This window comes from Salmo salar, chromosome 01 (genome assembly GCF_965601325.2).
Source record: "Salmo salar chromosome 01, fSalSal1, whole genome shotgun sequence".
NCBI classification, from domain to species: Eukaryota; Metazoa; Chordata; class Actinopteri; order Salmoniformes; family Salmonidae; genus Salmo; species Salmo salar.
Genome location: NC_138291.1, coordinates 107,547,501 through 107,565,376, shown reverse-complemented (window position 1 = coordinate 107,565,376; position 17,876 = coordinate 107,547,501).

Here is a 17,876-nt window from a genome sequence, read left to right as displayed (position 1 = left end):
TGTTGCCGTGGCAAACAGTAAGTCAGGAAGCAAAAGTCCAAGATTGCCTCTGAAATGGCACCCTATTCCACCTATGTATGGCTTTGGGTCAAACGTAGTGCACTATATAGGGACTAAGGTGTCATGTCAGACACAGACCAATTTGAATTCCAAATTGAAATTCCAGAGCTACCCAACACAAACACAACTGATTCAGCCAATCAATGTCCTAGCGGGCAGATTTAGTAGAATTCTTTAGAGTATGTCTTGAACAAAACCCTGCATGGGATGTAGTGATATAAAAAGTTGACCTGACTTTACCTGAGTTGACCTGACTTTATCTGAGTTGACCTGACTTTACCTGAGTTGACCTGACTTTACCTGAGTTGACCTGACTTTACCTGAGTTGACCTGACTTTACCTGAGTTGACCTGACTTTACCTGAGTTGACTTTTCCTGAGTTGACTTGGCTTTGTCTGAGTTGACCTGAGTTTTCCTGAGGCCGCTCCAGTTTACCCTCCACTAGCCTCCATCACTGTTGACAACCTGATGTATAGTTCTCCTCCTGTGTGTTGATTGTCCACAGACGACATGAAGGCTGCCAGGGCCTACTCCCCGTACACTAATTACCCCAGGCTGATAGGTGTCAACTAGGCAGAATATAGACACACCTTCCGTTCTGTTGTTGTGGCAGTAAAGACAGTCATGAAGCATAAGTCCAATTTAGGGCTGGAACAAAACCCTGCAGAATGGATAGGTTATGTGTATGTTGATTCACCCCTACTGCTACTCTCTGTTTATCATATATGCATAGTCACTTTAACCATATCTACATGTACATACTACCTCAATCAGCCTGACTAACCGGTGTCTGTATGTAGCCTCGCTACTGTTATTTTTCACTGTCTTTTTACTGTTGTTTTTATTTCTTTACTTCCCTATTGTTCACCTAACAACTTTTTTGCGCTGCTGGTTAGAGCCTGTAAGTAAGCATTTCACTGTAAGCTCCACACCTGTTTTATTCAGCGCACGTGACAAATAAACTTTGATTTGATGACAGTGCCAGGGGCTACTGAGCTACACAGAAGGAAAGATGCTATCTAGACACCTAAAAGTGTTCTTCGGCTGTCCCCATATGAGAACCCTTTCAATAAGTATTTTTGTTTCCAGGTACAACCCTTTCCACAGAGGGTTCTACATGGAACCCAAAAGGGTTCTACCTGGAACCAGAAAGAGTTATCCTATGCAGACAGGCGAAGCACACTTTTGGAACCCTATTTTATAAGAGTGTACCAGGACCTGCCAAGGCTACTCAGCTACCAGGGCCTGCCAAGGCTACTCAGCTACCAGGACCTGCCAAGGCTACTCAGCTACCAGGACCTGCCAAGGCTACTCAGCTACCAGGACCTGCCAAGGCTACTCAGTTACCAGGACCTGCCAAGGCTACTCAGTTACCAGGACCTTCCAAGGTTACTCAGTTACCAGGGCCTGCCAAGGCTACTCAGTTACCAGGACCTACCAGGGGCTACTCAGTTACCAGGACCTACCAGGACCTACTCAGTTACCAGGACCTGCCAAGGCTACTCAGTTACCAGGACCTTCCAAGGTTACTCAGTTACCAGGGCCTGCCAAGGCTACTCAGTTACCAGGACCTACCAGTGGCTACTCAGTTACCAGGACCTACTCAGTTACCAGGACCTACTCAGTTACCAGGACCTGCCAAGGCTACTCAGTTACCAGGACCTTCCAAGGTTACTCAGTTACCAGGGCCTGCCAAGGCTACTCAGTTACCAGGACCTACCAGGGTCTACTCAGTTACCAGGACCTACTCAGTTACCAGGACCTACCAGGACCTACTCAGTTACCAGGACCTGCCAAGGCTACTCAGTTACTGGGGACTACTCAGTTACCAGGGCCTGCCAAGGCTACTCAGTTACTAGGACCTGCCAAGGTTACTCAGTTACCAGGACCTTCCAAGGTTACTCAGTTACCAGGGCCTGCCAAGGCTACTCAGTTACCAGGACCTACCAGGGGCTACTCAGTTACCAGGACCTACTCAGTTACCAGGACCTACCAGGACCTACTCAGTTACCAGGACCTACCAGGGTCTACTCAGTTACCAGGACCTACCAGGGGCTACTCAGTTACCAGGACCTACTCAGTTACCAGGACCTGCCAAGGCTACTCAGTTACCAGGACCTGCCAAGGCTACTCAGTTACCAGGACCTACTCAGTTACCAGGACCTTCCGAGGTTACTCAGTTACCAGGGCCTGCCAAGGCTACTCAGTTACCAGGACCTACCAGGACCTACTCAGTTACCAGGACCTTCCAAGGCTACTCAGTTACCAGGACCTACTCAGTTACCAGGACCTACCAGGACCTACTCAGTTACCAGGACCTGCCAAGGCTACTCAGTTACCAGGACCTACTCAGTTACCAGGACCTACCAGGACCTACTCAGTTACCAGGACCTGCCAAGGCTACTCAGTTACTGGGGACTACTCAGTTACCAGGGCCTGCCAAGGCTACTCAGTTACTAGGACCTGCCAAGGCTACTCAGTTACCAGGACCTTCCAAGGTTACTCAGTTACCAGGGCCTGCCAAGGCTACTCAGTTACCAGGACCTACCAGGGTCTACTCAGTTACCAGGACCTACTCAGTTACCAGGACCTACCAAGACCTACTCAGTTACCAGGGCCTGCCAAGGCTACTCAGTTACTAGGACCTGCCAAGGCTACTCAGTTACCAGGGCCTGCCAAGGCTACTCAGTTACCAGGACCTGCCAAGGCTACTCAGTTACCAGGGACTACTCAGTTACCAGGACATGCCAAGGTTACTCAGTTACCGGGGACTACTCAGTTACCAGGGCCTGCCAAGGCTACTCAGTTACCAGGGCCTGCCAAGGCTACTCAGTTAACAGGACCTGCGAAGGCTACTCAGTTAACAGGACCTGCCAAGGCTACTCAGTTAACAGGACCTGCGAAGGCTACTCAGTTAACAGGACCTGCCAAGGCTACTCAGTTAACAGGACCTGCCAAGGCTACTCAGTTAACAGGACCTGCCAAGGCTACTCAGTTAACAGGACCTGCCAAGGCTACTCAGTTAACAGGGCCTGCCAAGGCTACTCAGTTACCAGGGCCTGCCAAGGCTACTCAGTTACCAGGGCCTGCCAAGGCTACTCAGTTACCAGGGCCTGCCAAGGCTACTCAGTTACCAGGGCCTGCCAAGGCTACTCAGTTAACAGGACCTGCCAAGGCTACTCAGCTCAGTCACAGTAATTCAACTAGTCTGATGGATGTAAACCAGGTGGATGGGTGTCACCACTAATCTCTTTACAGCAACATCTCTGTCCATCTGGGTCCAGTCTCGTAGCTTTATGGAATATGTCAATCAATTCTGACAGGGAGAGAGAGAGGAGAGAGACAGAGGGAGAGAGACAGAGGTGAGAGAGAGAGGTAGAGAGAGAGAGAGGTAGAGAGAGAGAGACAGAGGGAGAGAGCGAGAGAGAGATGTAGAGAGAAAGGTAGAGAGAGAGCGACAGAGGGAGAGAGAGAGAGAGAGAGAGACAGAGGGAGAGAGAGAGAGAGAGAGAGGGAGAGGTAAATGGAGGAGTTACACCAGTTTAATTTGCTACTCCTGGTGGAAACGTTGCTCCACCAGACAGACTCATACTGACTGGCCTCTGTATTATCTGCCTCTGCTATTCAACAATGGATGTGGTTGTAAAGTCATAAATAGCCACATGGTGGTGCCATTCACCATGCACTCCACTACCTGGCAGACAATGTAGCAGACTCCACGAGGAGACTTGCTAACAAGATCAATCATCATAAGAAAGATAAGGCTGAATGATGACTTTATGTGATGCTATATACAAGGAGGATAAATCATACTCTTAGACTAACGCTCTGTGATCACTAGTACTCCTGTGTGTGTGCCCCAAACTCTCCCCCTCTATAGCTGCTTCACTCTCAGTGAACTAAACAGAAATATCAACACATCATGCACCAATTTCAGTTCATATAAGGGAATCAGTCAATTGAGAAAACTAATCTATGGATTTCAAATGACTGGGAATACAGATATGCAGCTGTTGTCCCCCATACACATGGTCTGCAGTTGTGAGGCCTGTCGGACGTATGGCCCAAATTCTCTAAAACAACGTTGGAGGTGGCTTATGGTAGAGAAATTAACATTAAATTCTCTGGCAACAGCTCTGGAGGACATTCCTGCAGTCAGCATGCCAATTGCATGCTCCCTCATAACTTGAGACATCTGTGGCTGTGTGTTGTGTGACAAAACTTCTCATTTTAGAGTGGCATTTTATTGTCCCCCAGCACAAGGTGCACCTGTGTCATGCCGTTTAATCAGCTTCTTGATATGCCACACCTGTCATGTGGATGGATAGTCTTGACAGAAGAAATGCTCACTAACAAGGATGTAAACTCATTTGTACACAAAGTTGAAGAGAAATACGCCTTTTATGCCTATGGAACATTTCTAGGATCTGTTATTTCAACTCATGAAACATGGGACCAACACTTTACATGTTGAGTTTATATTTTTGTTCAGTGTAGTTTCAGCAGGAAGTGGGTTTTGGTATGGAGCCTGGAGTTATATAGAAAGAGGAGAGAGAGGGCACGTTCCTCTGCTGATGCCTTTCTGACGCATGCCAGATCTTACTACACCTGGATAGGTATTATACCTATCAGCCGACCACATCACATGTTATAGCAGTCTGTCAGTCAATGACACAGTCGACCAGTGACTAAAGAGGGATTTTCACACTACTGAGATGAACCAAGCTGACTCAAACCAAGCTGCATAGTCAGCCAGCCTGGTCTCAGAGCATTTCGTATTATTCTGTACATAAATCTGAAAATATGACACACTCCATTTAGTATGATATGTTACGTTTGGTATGGTCAAAAAAGACAGAGGGAGGGTGGGTGTATGTATAATAAAAAAAAGTTTGGGTGGGTGTATATTGTGAATGTCTAGCAACCCAAGGGTTGCGAGTTCTAATCTCATCACAGACAACTTTAGCATTTTACCTAATTAGCAACTTTTCAACTACTTACTACTTTGCAACTTCTTAACTAACCCTAACCATAACTCTTTAACCTAACTCCTAAACTTAACCCCTAGCCCAGCTTAACCCTTACATTAGCCACCTCGCTTACATTCGTAGCATATCATACGTTTAGCAAATTCGTAACATATTGTACGTTTTACAAATTCGTAACATATAGTTCGAATTGCAATTCATAACATATCATTTAAAATGGGTAATGGACGTCCACAAATGAATACATACGAAACGTAACATATCATACTAAACGGAGCGCACTGGATTTCCATACAGAATAATACGTAATGCTCTGAGACCAGGTTGAGTTATCCAACACAGTGGCTGGAACCTTGCTAAAAAGGACCATGTGTAAACAGCTCTGTGACTCAGTTGGTAGAGCATGGTGCTTCCAAAACCAAGATATTGGGTTCAATTCTTGGGACCACCCATACATAAAATGTAGAACATTTATTAATGACTATATAAAGCTTTTGTTAGAAGCGTATTCTAAATGGAACATATATGAAAGAAAATATTAAAGTCAGCCCAGTACATTTCAGTTTGGCCTATAGTGTGAATTAGAAATAAAAGGTATTCACACATCAGTAGGGGTCAGTGTCTGTTTCTAAAAGTTCTTCCTGAGATTTGGCTGGGATGAATGAATGGTGACAGTAGCTAGGTTTCCATCTAATTAGCGACAGATTTTCAATGTGAATATTCGAAAAATCTGCATAAAAACAATATGCGCATTTTCCATTAAATTGACATGTGGATAAAAGGCTATGCGTGATGACATAGTGCACATTAAAATAACTTATGCTGTTAAATTCCTGTGTATTGAATAAAAAGTTAAAAGGGATTCTCACAAAAAAATATTGCGTTATATAGCGAGTGTGCCCAGTGGCGTGTATTCATGGATACCAAGGGAAGCCAGGTGTCATTCAAAAATAAAAATAAATAAGTTATCTTTCATCTCTCTGTGTTTATAATTTTCCTTCACTTTACAAGAGGCTGAATGTATCTCCCCGGATACAGCATCCTAGTGAGCAAAACAGCGCCCCTCTGTCTCTGTATGTGTAGGCCATCTATCTGATGCTGTCTGGTCATAAAGAGTATGACACTGTTGCCACCTGTAGCACAATACATAAAGCTCATTGAATGCAAGGGAAGCCAGCGAGCATTTGGCCTCCCTTGATAAAAAAAAAAGTGTCAAGAGTAGCCAATTTGGATTTGGCTTCATGCCTATCACATCGCATCAAGAGCAATACAAAATTGCCAGAAACAACTTGAATTGTTGCCTCTTGTTGTGTTGTTGTTGTCCTCCGGTGGCTAGCTAGTTAAAATTAGCCCTTTCCTAAATTAGCTATGGATGGAGATAGCGATTTTGACTTGTGATTTTACTTAATTCTCTGTATTGGCCAATGATTATATAATGATCCAACCATAAATTCATACATTGTGCCCATGGACTGAGAGGATGGAAGTTCAATATGTAGCTAGATGTAGAAGGCTAATGTTAACTAGCTAACGTTGCCCATGAAGGAAGTTATGCTAACAATCAAGCATATTAGCCAGGTAGCGTAGAACAACAAAAGATTTAAGTGTGTACTGTATGACAGAGTGATAGACAGTACACAGTCTGTACTGTATGACAGAGTGATAGACAGTTTCATCAATGGTATCGAGTACAGTGTATACATATGAGATGAGCAATGTAGGGTATGTAAACATATCAAGTGGCATAGTTTAAAGTGACTAGTGATACATTTATTACATCCAATTTTTATTATTAAAGTGGCTAGAGATTTGAGTCAGTATGTTGGCAGCCGCCACTCAATGTTAGTGATGGCTGTTTAACAGTCTGATGGCCTTGAGATAGAAGCTGTTTTTCAATCTCTCGATCCCAGCTTTGATGCACCTGTACTGACCTCGCCTTCTGGATGATAGCAGGGTGAACAGGCAGTGGTTCGGGTGGTTGTTGTCCTTGATGATCTTTTTGGCCTTCCTATGACATCGGGTGGTGTAGGTGTCCTGGAGGGCAGGTAGTTTGCCCCCGGTGATGCGTTGTGCAGACCTCACTACCCTCTGGAAAGCCCTGCGGTTGTGGGCGAAGCAGTTGCCGAAACCAGGCGGTGATACAGCCCGATAGGATGCTCTCGATTGTGCATCTGTAAAAGTTTGTGAGTGTTTTTGGTGACAAGCCAAATTTCTTCAGCCTCCTGAGGTTGAAGAGGCGCTGTTGCGCCTTCTTCACCACGCTGTCTGTGTGGGTGGACCATTTCAGTTTGTCCGTGATGTGTACTCCGAGGAACTTAAAACTTTCCACCTTCTCCACTACTGTCCCGTCGACGTGGATGGGGGGGTGCTCCCTCTGCTGTTTCCTGAAGTCCATGATCATCTCCTTTGTTTTGTTGACGTTGAGTGTGAGGTCCTCACCTCCTCCCTTTAGGCCATCTCATCATTGTTGGTAATCAAGCCTAACACTGTAGTGTCGTCTGCAAACTTGATGACTGAGTTGGAGGCGTGCATGGCCACGCAGTCATGGGTGAACAGGGAGTATGAACACTATACTACACCGGCTCCGACGCTCGTCTTATGTGGCAGGGCTTGCAAACTATTACAGACTACAAAGGGAAGCACAGCCGTGAGCTGCCCAGTGACACGAGCGTACCAGACGAGCTAAATCACTTCTATGCTCGCTTCGAGGCAAGCAACACTGAGGCATGCTTGACATCATCAGATGTTCCGGATGACTGTGTGATCACGCTCTCTGTAGCAGACGTGAGTAAGACCTTTAAACAGGTCAACATACACAAGGCTGCGGGGCCAGACGAATTACCAGGATGTGGGTGTCTTCACTGACATTTTCAACATGTCTGTAATACCAACATGTTTCAAGCAGACCACCATAGTCCCTGTGCCCAAGAACACAAAGGCAACCTGTCTAAATGACTACGTAGCACTTACATCTGTGGCCATGAAGTGCTTTGAAAGGTTGGTAATGGCTCACATCAACACCATTATCCCAGAAACCCTACTCCAATTTGAATACCGCTCAAACAGATCCACAGATGATGCAATCTCTATTGCACTCCACACTGCCCTTTCCCACCTGGACAAAAGGAACACTTACGTGAGAATACTATTCATTGACTACAGCTCAGCGTTCAACACCATAGTACCCTCAAAGCTCATCCCTAAGCTAAAGATCCTGGGACTAAACACCTCCCTTTGCAACTGGATCCTGGACTTCCGGACGGGCCAACACCCAGGTGGTGAGGATAGGTAGCAACACATCTGCCATACTGATCCTCAACACTGGAGCTCCCCAGAGGTGCGTGCTCAGTCCCCTCCTGTACTCCCTGTTCACCCACGACTGCGTGGTGAGGCACGACTCCAACACCATCATTAAGTTTGCAGACGACACAACAGTGTACTCCCTGATCACTGACAATGATGAGACAGCCTATAGGGAGGAGGTCAGAGACCTGGCTGGGTGGTGGCAGAATAACAACCTATTCCTCAACGTAACCAAGACTAACGAGATGATTGTGGACTACAGGAAAAGGAGGACCGAGCATGCCCCCATTCTTATTGACAGGGCTGTAGTGGAGCAGGTTGAGAGCTTCAAGTTCCTTGGTGTCCACATCAACAACAAACTAGAATTGTCCAAACACACCAAGACAGTCGTGAAGAGGGCACGACAAAGCCTATTCCCCCTCAGGAAAATAAAAAGATTTGGCATGGGTCCTGAGATCCTCAAAAGGTTCTACAGCTGCAACATCGAGAGCATCCTGACTGGTTGCATCACTGCCTGGTACGGCAATTGCTCGGCCTCCGACCACAGGTCACTACAGAGGGTAGTGCGTACGGCCCAGTACATCACTGGGGCTAAGCTGCCTGCCATCCAGGACCTCTATACCAGGCTGTGTCAGAGAAAGGCCCTAAATATTGTCAAAGACACCAGCCACCCCAGTCAAAGACTGTTCTCTCAACAGTAAAGCATCCTGAGACCATTCATGTGTGGGGTTGCTTCTCAGCCAAGGGAGTGGGCTCACTCACAATTTTACCTAAGAACACAGCCATGAATAAAGAATGGTACCAACACATCCTCCGAGAGCAACTTCTCCCAACCATCCAGGAACAATTTGGTGACGAAGAATGCCTTTTCCAGCATGATGGAGCACCGTGCCATAAGGCAAAAGTGATAACTAAGTGGCTCGGGGAACAAAACATTGATATTTTGGGTCCATGGCCAGGAAACTCCCCAGACCTTAATCACATTGAGAACTTGGGGTCAATCCTCAAGAGGCGGGTGGACAAACAAAAACCCACAAATTCTGACAAACTCCAAGCATTGATTATGCAAGAATGGGCTGCCATCAGTCAGGATGTGGCCCAGAAGTTAATTGACAGCATGCCAGGGTTGATTGCAGAGGTCTTGAAAAAGAAGGGTCAACACTGCAAATATTGACTCTTTGCATCAACTTCATGTATTTGGCAATAAAAGCCTTTGACACTTATGAAATGCTTGCAATTATACTTCAGTATTCCATAGTAACATCTGACAAAAATATCTAAAGACACTGAAGCAGCAAACTTTGTGAAAATTAATATTTGTGTCATTCTCAAAACATTTGGCCACAACCGTGCTTCTACACCTGCATTGCTTGCTGTTTGGGGTTTTAGGCTGGGTTTCTGTACAGCACTTTGATATATCAGCTGATGTAAGAAGGGCTATATAAATAAATTTGATTTGATTTGAACTATATATATACTGCTCAAAAAAATAAAAGGAACACTTAAACAACACATCCTAGATCTGAATGAAAGAAATAATCTTATTAAATCCTTTTTTCTTTACATAGTTGAATGTGTTGACAACAAAATCACACAAAAATAATCAATGGAAATCCAATTTATCAACCCATGGAGGTCTGGATTTGGCGTCACACTCAAAATTAAAGTGGAAAACCACACAACAGGCTGATCCAACTTTGATGTAATGTCCTTAAAACAAGTCAAAATGAGGCTCAGTAGTGTGTGCGGCCTTCACGTGCATGTATGACCTCCCTACAATGCCTGGGCATGCTCCTGATGAGGTGGCGGATGGTCTCCTGAGGGATCTCCTCCCAGACCTGGACTAAAGCATCCGCCAACTCCTGGACAGTCTGTGGTGCAACGTGGCGTTGGTGGATGGAGTGAGACATGATGTCCCAGATGTGCTCAATTGGATTCAGGTCTGGGGAACGGGCGTGCCAGTCCATAGCATCAATGCCTTCCTCTTGCAGGAACTGCTGACACACTCCAGCCACATGAGGTCTAGCATTGTCTTGCATTAGGAGGAACCCAGGGCCAACCGCACCAGCATATGGTCTCACAAGGGTCTGAGGATCTCATCTCGGTACCTAATGGCAGTCAGGCTACCTCTGGCGAGCACATGGAGGGCTGTGCGGCCCCCCAAAGAAATGCCACTCCACACCATGACTGACCCACCGCCAAACCGGTCATTCTGAAGGATGTTGCAAGCAGCAGAACGTTCTCCACGGCGTCTCCAGACTCTGTCACGTCTGTCACGTGCTCAGTGTGAACCTGCTTTCATCTGTGAAGAGCACAGGGCGCCAGTGGCGAATTTGCCAATCTTGGTGTTCTCTGGCAAATGCCAAACGTCCTCCACGGTGTTGGGCTGTAAGCACAACCCCCACCTGTGGACGTCGGGCCCTCATACCACCCTCATGGAGTCTGTTTCTGACCGTTTGAGCAGACACATGCACATTTGTGGCCTGCTGGAGGTCATTTTGCAGGGCTCTGGCAGTGCTTCTCCTGCTCCTCCTTGCGCAAAGGCGGAGGTAGCGGTCCTGCTGCTGGGTTGTTGCCCTCCTACAGCCTCCTCCACGTCTCCTGATGTACTGGCCTGTCTACTGGTAGCGCCTCCATGCTCTGGACACTACGCTGACAGACACAGCAAACCTTCTTGCCACAGCTCGCATTGATGTGCCATCCTGGATGAGCTGCACTACCTGAGCCACTTGTGTGGGTTGTAGACTCCGTCTCATGCTACCACTAGAGTGAAAGCACTGCCAGCATTCAAAAGTGACCAAAACATCAGCCAGGAAGCATAGGAACTGAGAAGTGGTCTGTGGTCCCCACCTGCAGAACCACTCCTTTATTGGGGGTGTCTTGCTAATTGCCTATAATTTCCACCTGTTGTCTATTCCATTTGCACAACAGCATGTGAAATGTATTGTCAATCAGTGTTGCTTCCTAAGTGGACAGTTTGATTTCACAGAAGTGTGATTGACTTGGAGTTACATTGTGTTGTTTAAGTGTTCCCTTTATTTTTTTGAGCAGTGTATATTACCTCAATTACCTCGACTAACCGGTGCCCCCTGCACATTGACTCTGTACCGGTACAGAATGTATATAGCCTCGCTATTGTTATTTTACTGCTGCTCTCTAATTAATTGTTTATTTTATATATATTTTTTTTTTTGTATTTTTCTTAAAACTGCATTGTTGGTTAAGGGCTCGTAAGTGACAAAATGTGACAAAAACAATTTGATTTGAATTTAAATGCTATATTTCCACGTCATAAATGTATCTATTGACATACATTTCGGTTGGAATATAAAACCAGATAGTACATGGATGTGGCTGTAAATACTACATCCTCGTTCATCAGCCAGTGTGCTTCAATAGGACAGAAGAGGAAATAGCCACTCTACAGTGCTACCGTTTGAAATGATGATGCAGAGTACACTGCACTGCTAAAATACGTTGTCAATTACACTTTATTCCACTCATGATCTGAATTTCAGTGATACACTGAAAGCTGGTGCTTTAAGGTGACGATACTGTGGCAGTTACAGTCACAAGTCACATGGAAAAGTAGACGTTGCGTAATGTTGCATGCTGCAGAAATAGCAGACGTGTACCAGGCTACACCAATACATGTTTACTGTAGGCTTCTGCTTTACATTACGCGCCACAATACCTCTATATCTCAAATCAAATTCTACTTGTCACTTGCGCCGAAAACAACAGGTGTAGACCTTACAGTGAAATGCTTACATCTGATGATTTGTTATACATACAGTATGTAGTGTATAAGGATACTGAAATTGATGAAATGACATTTTTCTCAACGTGTGCCAAACTTTATATTGGATACAAACTTTTTTGTTGTTGCAGTAAACCTGAAAAATGGCACATGGCTTTAGTTATAGTTAAATGCTGTCTGGAAAATGGTATTTACCATCTATTATTCATTCTATCCAGGACTTCAAAAATATAAATTTTTAAAATGGTATCTTGTGTTGTTTACTTTTGGATTAAATGGTAAAATGACTAAACAATGAGCATTATGTGGTGGATTGATTTCTCATGGTTCTCATTGTTCTCAGTGTTCTCATGGTTCTCAGTGTTCTCATGGTTCTCATGGTTCTCAGTGTATTTCACTAAAAACAGTTTTCTCAGTTTAGAGTTTTATCAAAGGCGTTCCACAGGGATGCTGGTCCATGTTGAGGCTGTTCTGAGGGAAAAAGGTGGTGCCACTCAATATTAGGAAGGTGTTCCTATTGTTTTGTCCACTCAGTGTACACCACTTACATATGAAAAAAGAGCCAAGGTGACAAAAAAACTGTAAATCGGGGTCGGACACAACAAACAGTCATCTCCAGCTTGGCCTCCACTTCTGGGAATCTAGGTGTGTGTGTGTGTGTGTAAACGTTAGGTAAGAGGTTTGTTTCTGTTTCTCAAGAAGAGGAAACCCCCTTCAACCACACACACACACACACACACACACACAGACACACAGAGAGTGATTCAGAGAGAGGGGCAGGTGTTAAGTAGATATGCTCTTCTATGTAAAGCCAACTGACATTAACTCTCGAGGTGCTGACCTCTTACACCATCTACAACCACTGGGATTATTATTTGACCCCGTTGGTCTTCTATGAACGTTTTAACATCTTGAAGAACGATCTGGCCTTAATGGCCATATACTCTTATAATCTCCGGCACAGTCAGAAGAGGACTGGCCACCCCTCAGAGCCTGGTTCCTCTCTACCCAGTACAGCCAGGAGAGGACTGGCCACCCCTCAGAGCCTGGTTCCTCTCTACCCAGTACAGCCAGGAGAGGACTGGTCACCCCTCAGAGCCTGGTTCCTCTCTACCCAGTACAGCCAGGAGAGGACTGGTCACCCCTCAGAGCCTGGTTCCTCTCTACCCAGTACAGCCAGGAGAGGACTGGTCACCCCTCAGAGCCTGGTTCCTCTCTACCCAGTACAGCCAGGAGAGGACTGGTCACCCCTCACAGCCTGGTTCCTCTCTACCCAGTACAGCCAGGAGAGGACTGGTCACCCCTCAGAGCCTGGTTCCTCTCTACCCAGTACAGCTAGGAGAGGACTGGCCACCCCTCAGAGCCTGGTTCTTCTCTACCCAGTACAGCCAGGAGAGGACTGGTCACCCCTCAGAGCCTGGTTCCTCCTCTACCCAGTACAGCCAGGAGAGGACTGGTCACCCCTCAGAGCCTGGTTCCTCTCTACCCAGTACAGCCAGGAGAGGACTGGTCACCCCTCAGAGCCTGGTTCCTCTCTACCCAGTACAGCCAGGAGAGGACTGGTCACCCCTCAGAGCCTGGTTCCTCTCTAGGTTTCTTCCTAGGTTCCTGCTTTCCAGGGAGTTTTTCCTAGCCACCGTGCTTCTACAACTGCATTGTTTGCTCTCTGGGGTTTTAGGCTGGGTTTCTGTATAAGCACTTTGTGACAACGGCTGTTATAAAAAAGGGCTCTATAAATACATTTGATTGATTGATGGATGGTTGCAGCTGGCAGGCTGTATAGTTAAACCTACTACAGTTTGGAGAAGTGGTTAACACCTGTATGTCTGCAAAATGTTGCATAATGGGACCCTACGGTATAACAGACTCACCACATGCTCTCCCAGCACTATCTACCACTACTTCTATACGTTACAATCTGTTCAGATCGTCCCATCAGTTGGTCACGTGCTTAAAAATACATAGTACATAATAATTAGGGTTAAGTGCCTTGCTCAAGGGCACATAGATATTTTCCATTTGTCTGCTAGGCTATTCGAACTAGCAACGTTTCACTACTGGCACCATACTCTAACTGACAGCTAGGCTACCTACCACCCTTCACCACAAATGATGCGGTCTAGATTCCCACATTTGGGGAATTGGAGTGTAATGGCCGAGCCTCACCCTGGCTGAATCTCCTAGGTGATCAAGGTGTCTCACCTCCTGGGGAAGTCATTTTTTAATTAAATTTTTATTGAACTAGGCAAATCAGTTAAGAACAAATCCTTGTTCACAATGACGGCCTTCCCCTGGCCAAACCCTAACCCGGACGATGCTGGGCCAATTGTGCGGCGCCCTATGGGACTCCCAATCAGGGCTGGTTGTGATACAGTCTGGAATTGAACCAGGGTTTGTAGTGAGATACAGTGCCTTAGACTGCTGCGCCACTCGGGAGCCCAGTAATACATGTTTGTTTGTTATATACGGATATTCCAGCCTGTAGCTCATCAACAAGCCAGACTTGATAACTCCCTCAAACAAGCTCCATGACGAAGCCCGGGTGGAAATGAGAGGCTGATTGTATTATAGGCTAAATAAAGCCTGTGTGCCAAAGCCAGGCATCGCTCAAGATTGACATCGAAATTGGACGTCTGTCCATGTCCTGAGAACATGGGGAAATGCCTTCAGAACCAGCCACTAGGGGGCAACAGTGAGCGTTATTGCCATCAAGCATGTTTGGATTTTGCTAGGGCATTGTAGACGGGCTGGTGGATGGGCGTAATTCCATGACCCCGGGTCAGATGGTCGTGTGTTTGGACAGTATCCAAAACCTTAACTCTCGACTTCGAAATTTGACGTTTGGAGAAACCTCGATATTTGAAGTTTGTAGAAAAGTGCAAAAACGCCTAATTCTGTAGTGAGACTGTGAGAACTTGTTGGCCTTAGCATGGGACACTACTAGCCACACACGCACACGGACGCACACACGCATGTACGCACGCAAGTTCACACACACACATGCCTAAATACACACACACACACACACAAACACACTAATCTGGAGTCAGAAAGGTTGTCTTTGTTTGTGGCGCTCCTGCCTGGTGCCCTATAGACTACTGTAGTCTAGTACAGGAACAGCCTTTAGCCAAACACAGACTACAGTAAACAACTAACAGGCAGTCTGCAGTCTGAATGTCACAAGGGGAAAATACATGTACAGCTCCTCCAGCCTGAACGTGAATGAGCTTGCTTGTTTTTCTCTGGTAGAGAAGTGTCATTGACTGAGAACTCTAGCAGTGTTTTACAGAGCACAAAATAGAACACAACATGCAACTCTTCTCAGATCAATACCTCTCTTCTTAGAAGCTCAGGCTGCGTTTACACAGGCAGCCCAGCTTTGATCTGTTGCCCAGTTATTGGCAAAAGAGGCTGATCTGATTGGTCAAAAGACCAATTAGTGGGGAAAAAATATAGAATTGAGATTCCTGTGTAAACGCAGCCTTACAGACGGCAAACAGACAGACAGACGGACAGACGGACGAAGAAACAGAAGGGAAGGTAGACAGACAGGCAGACAGACGGAAAGATCAACGGACAAAGAGAAAGACGGGAAGGTAGTCAGACAGACAGACGGACAGATGGGCAGACAGGCAAGCAGACAGGCAGACAGACAGAGACAGACACATGTCTGTCCGTCTGCCTGTCTGCTTGTGTGTAATCATGCCATCAGATCTCAGTACCAGCCCTCTCTCACTCAGCAGATGGTAATCTTAATCACACACATATCACATGCGGATACACAGATGGACACACAAAGGCATGCAAACACACACCTGCATTACAGCAAAATCGACTGAAATTCAAGGCTACATTTAGATTGTGTAAAAATATATGTTTATACGTTATTCATGTATACGGCTGACTCCTGATATGTGCAATAGCTTGGGACTGTCCTGCATGGGTTTAGATTCAACAGGATAACAATGGCTTGGGACTGTCCTGCATGGGTTTAGATTCAACAGGATAACAATGGCTTGGGAATGTCCTGCATGGGTTTAGATTCAACAGGATAACAATGGCTTGGGACTGTCCTGCATGGGTTTAGATTCAACAGGATAACAATGGCTTGGGACTGTCCTGCATGGGTTTAGATTCAACAGGATAACAGTCTAGTCGGCCACATTTGCACTCATCCAATGTGAACTCATTAGTTGACTGTACTTAAACCACATCCGTTTCTGACTACTGCTCTTTGAATTGAGACTGGTTAACTGAACTGCACACAGTTCCTGTAACAGATGTGGAGATGACAGTACTGATGGCTTCTCTCACTTACCCTTTCTCTTGTTGCTCTAAAGCAGGCCTGGGAAACTCCAGTCCTCAGGTGTCCTGATTGGTGTCACAGTTTTGCCCCAGTCCCAGCTAACACACCTGACTCCAATCGTCAACTAATCATGATCAGTTTAGAATGCAATTAGTTTAAATCAGGTGTGTTTACTAGGATGGAGGGAAAGTGTGACAATCAGGCCCCTGAGGACTGGTGTTACACCCCCTGAGGACTGGAGTTACCCCCCTGAGGACTGGAGTTACCCCCCCCCGAGGACTGGAGTTACCCCCCCGAGGACTGGAGTTACCCCCCCCGAGGACTGGAGTTACCCCCCCCGAGGACTGGAGTTACCCACCCCTGAGGACTGGAGTTACCCCCCCCTGAGGACTGGAGTTACCCCCCCCCTGAGGACTGGAGTTACCCCCCCCCTGAGGACTGGAGTTACCCTCCCCCTGAGGACTGGAGTTGCCCCCCCCGAGGACTGGAGTTGCCCCCCCCGAGGACTGGAGTTGCCCCCCCCGAGGACTGGAGTTGCCCCCCCCCGAGGACTGGAGTTGCCCACCCTGAGGACTGGAGTTACCCCCCCCCCTGAGGACTGGAGTTACCCCCCCCCCCTGAGGACTGGAGTTACCCCTCCCCCAAGGACTGGAGTTACCCCTCCCCCAAGGACTGGAGTTACCCCTCCCCCAAGGACTGGAGTTACCCTCCCCCCCTGAGGACTGGAGTTACCGCCCCCTCCCCAAGGACTGGAGTTACCCCCCCTGAGGACTGGAGTTACCCCCCCCCTGAGGACTGGAGTTACCCCCCCCCTGAGGACTGGAGTTACCCCCCCCGAGGACTGGAGTTGCCCCCCCCGAGGACTGGAGTTGCCCCCCCCCGAGGACTGGAGTTGCCCCCCCCCAAGGACTGGAGTTACCCCTCCCCCGAGGACTGGAGTTACCCCTCCCCCAAGGACTGGAGTTACCCTCCCCCCCTGAGGACTGGAGTTACCGCCCCCTCCCCAAGGACTGGAGTTACCCCCCCCGAGGACTGGAGTTATCCCCCCTGAGGACTGGAGTTGCCCCCCCCCTGAGGACTGGAGTTGCCCCCCCCCCTGAGGACTGGAGTTGCCCCCCCCCCTGAGGACTGGAGTTGCCCCCCCCCCTGAGGACTGGAGTTGCCCCCCCCCCCTGAGGACTGGAGTTGCCCCCCCCCCCCTGAGGACTGGAGTTGCCCCCCCTGAGGACTGGAGTTACCCCCAGCTGAGGACTGGAGTTACCCCCCCTGAGGACTGGAGTTACCCCCCCCCCCCCCTGAGGACTGGAGTTACCCCCCCCCCCCCTGAGGACTGGAGTTGCCCAGGCCTGCTCTAGACTTACTCAATAAGCAGATCGCGGGCCGGACCGGGACCCAGAACGGGCTCAATACGACCAGATATTTATTTATTTTGTTGTAAAAAACATTTAAAAATGGAATT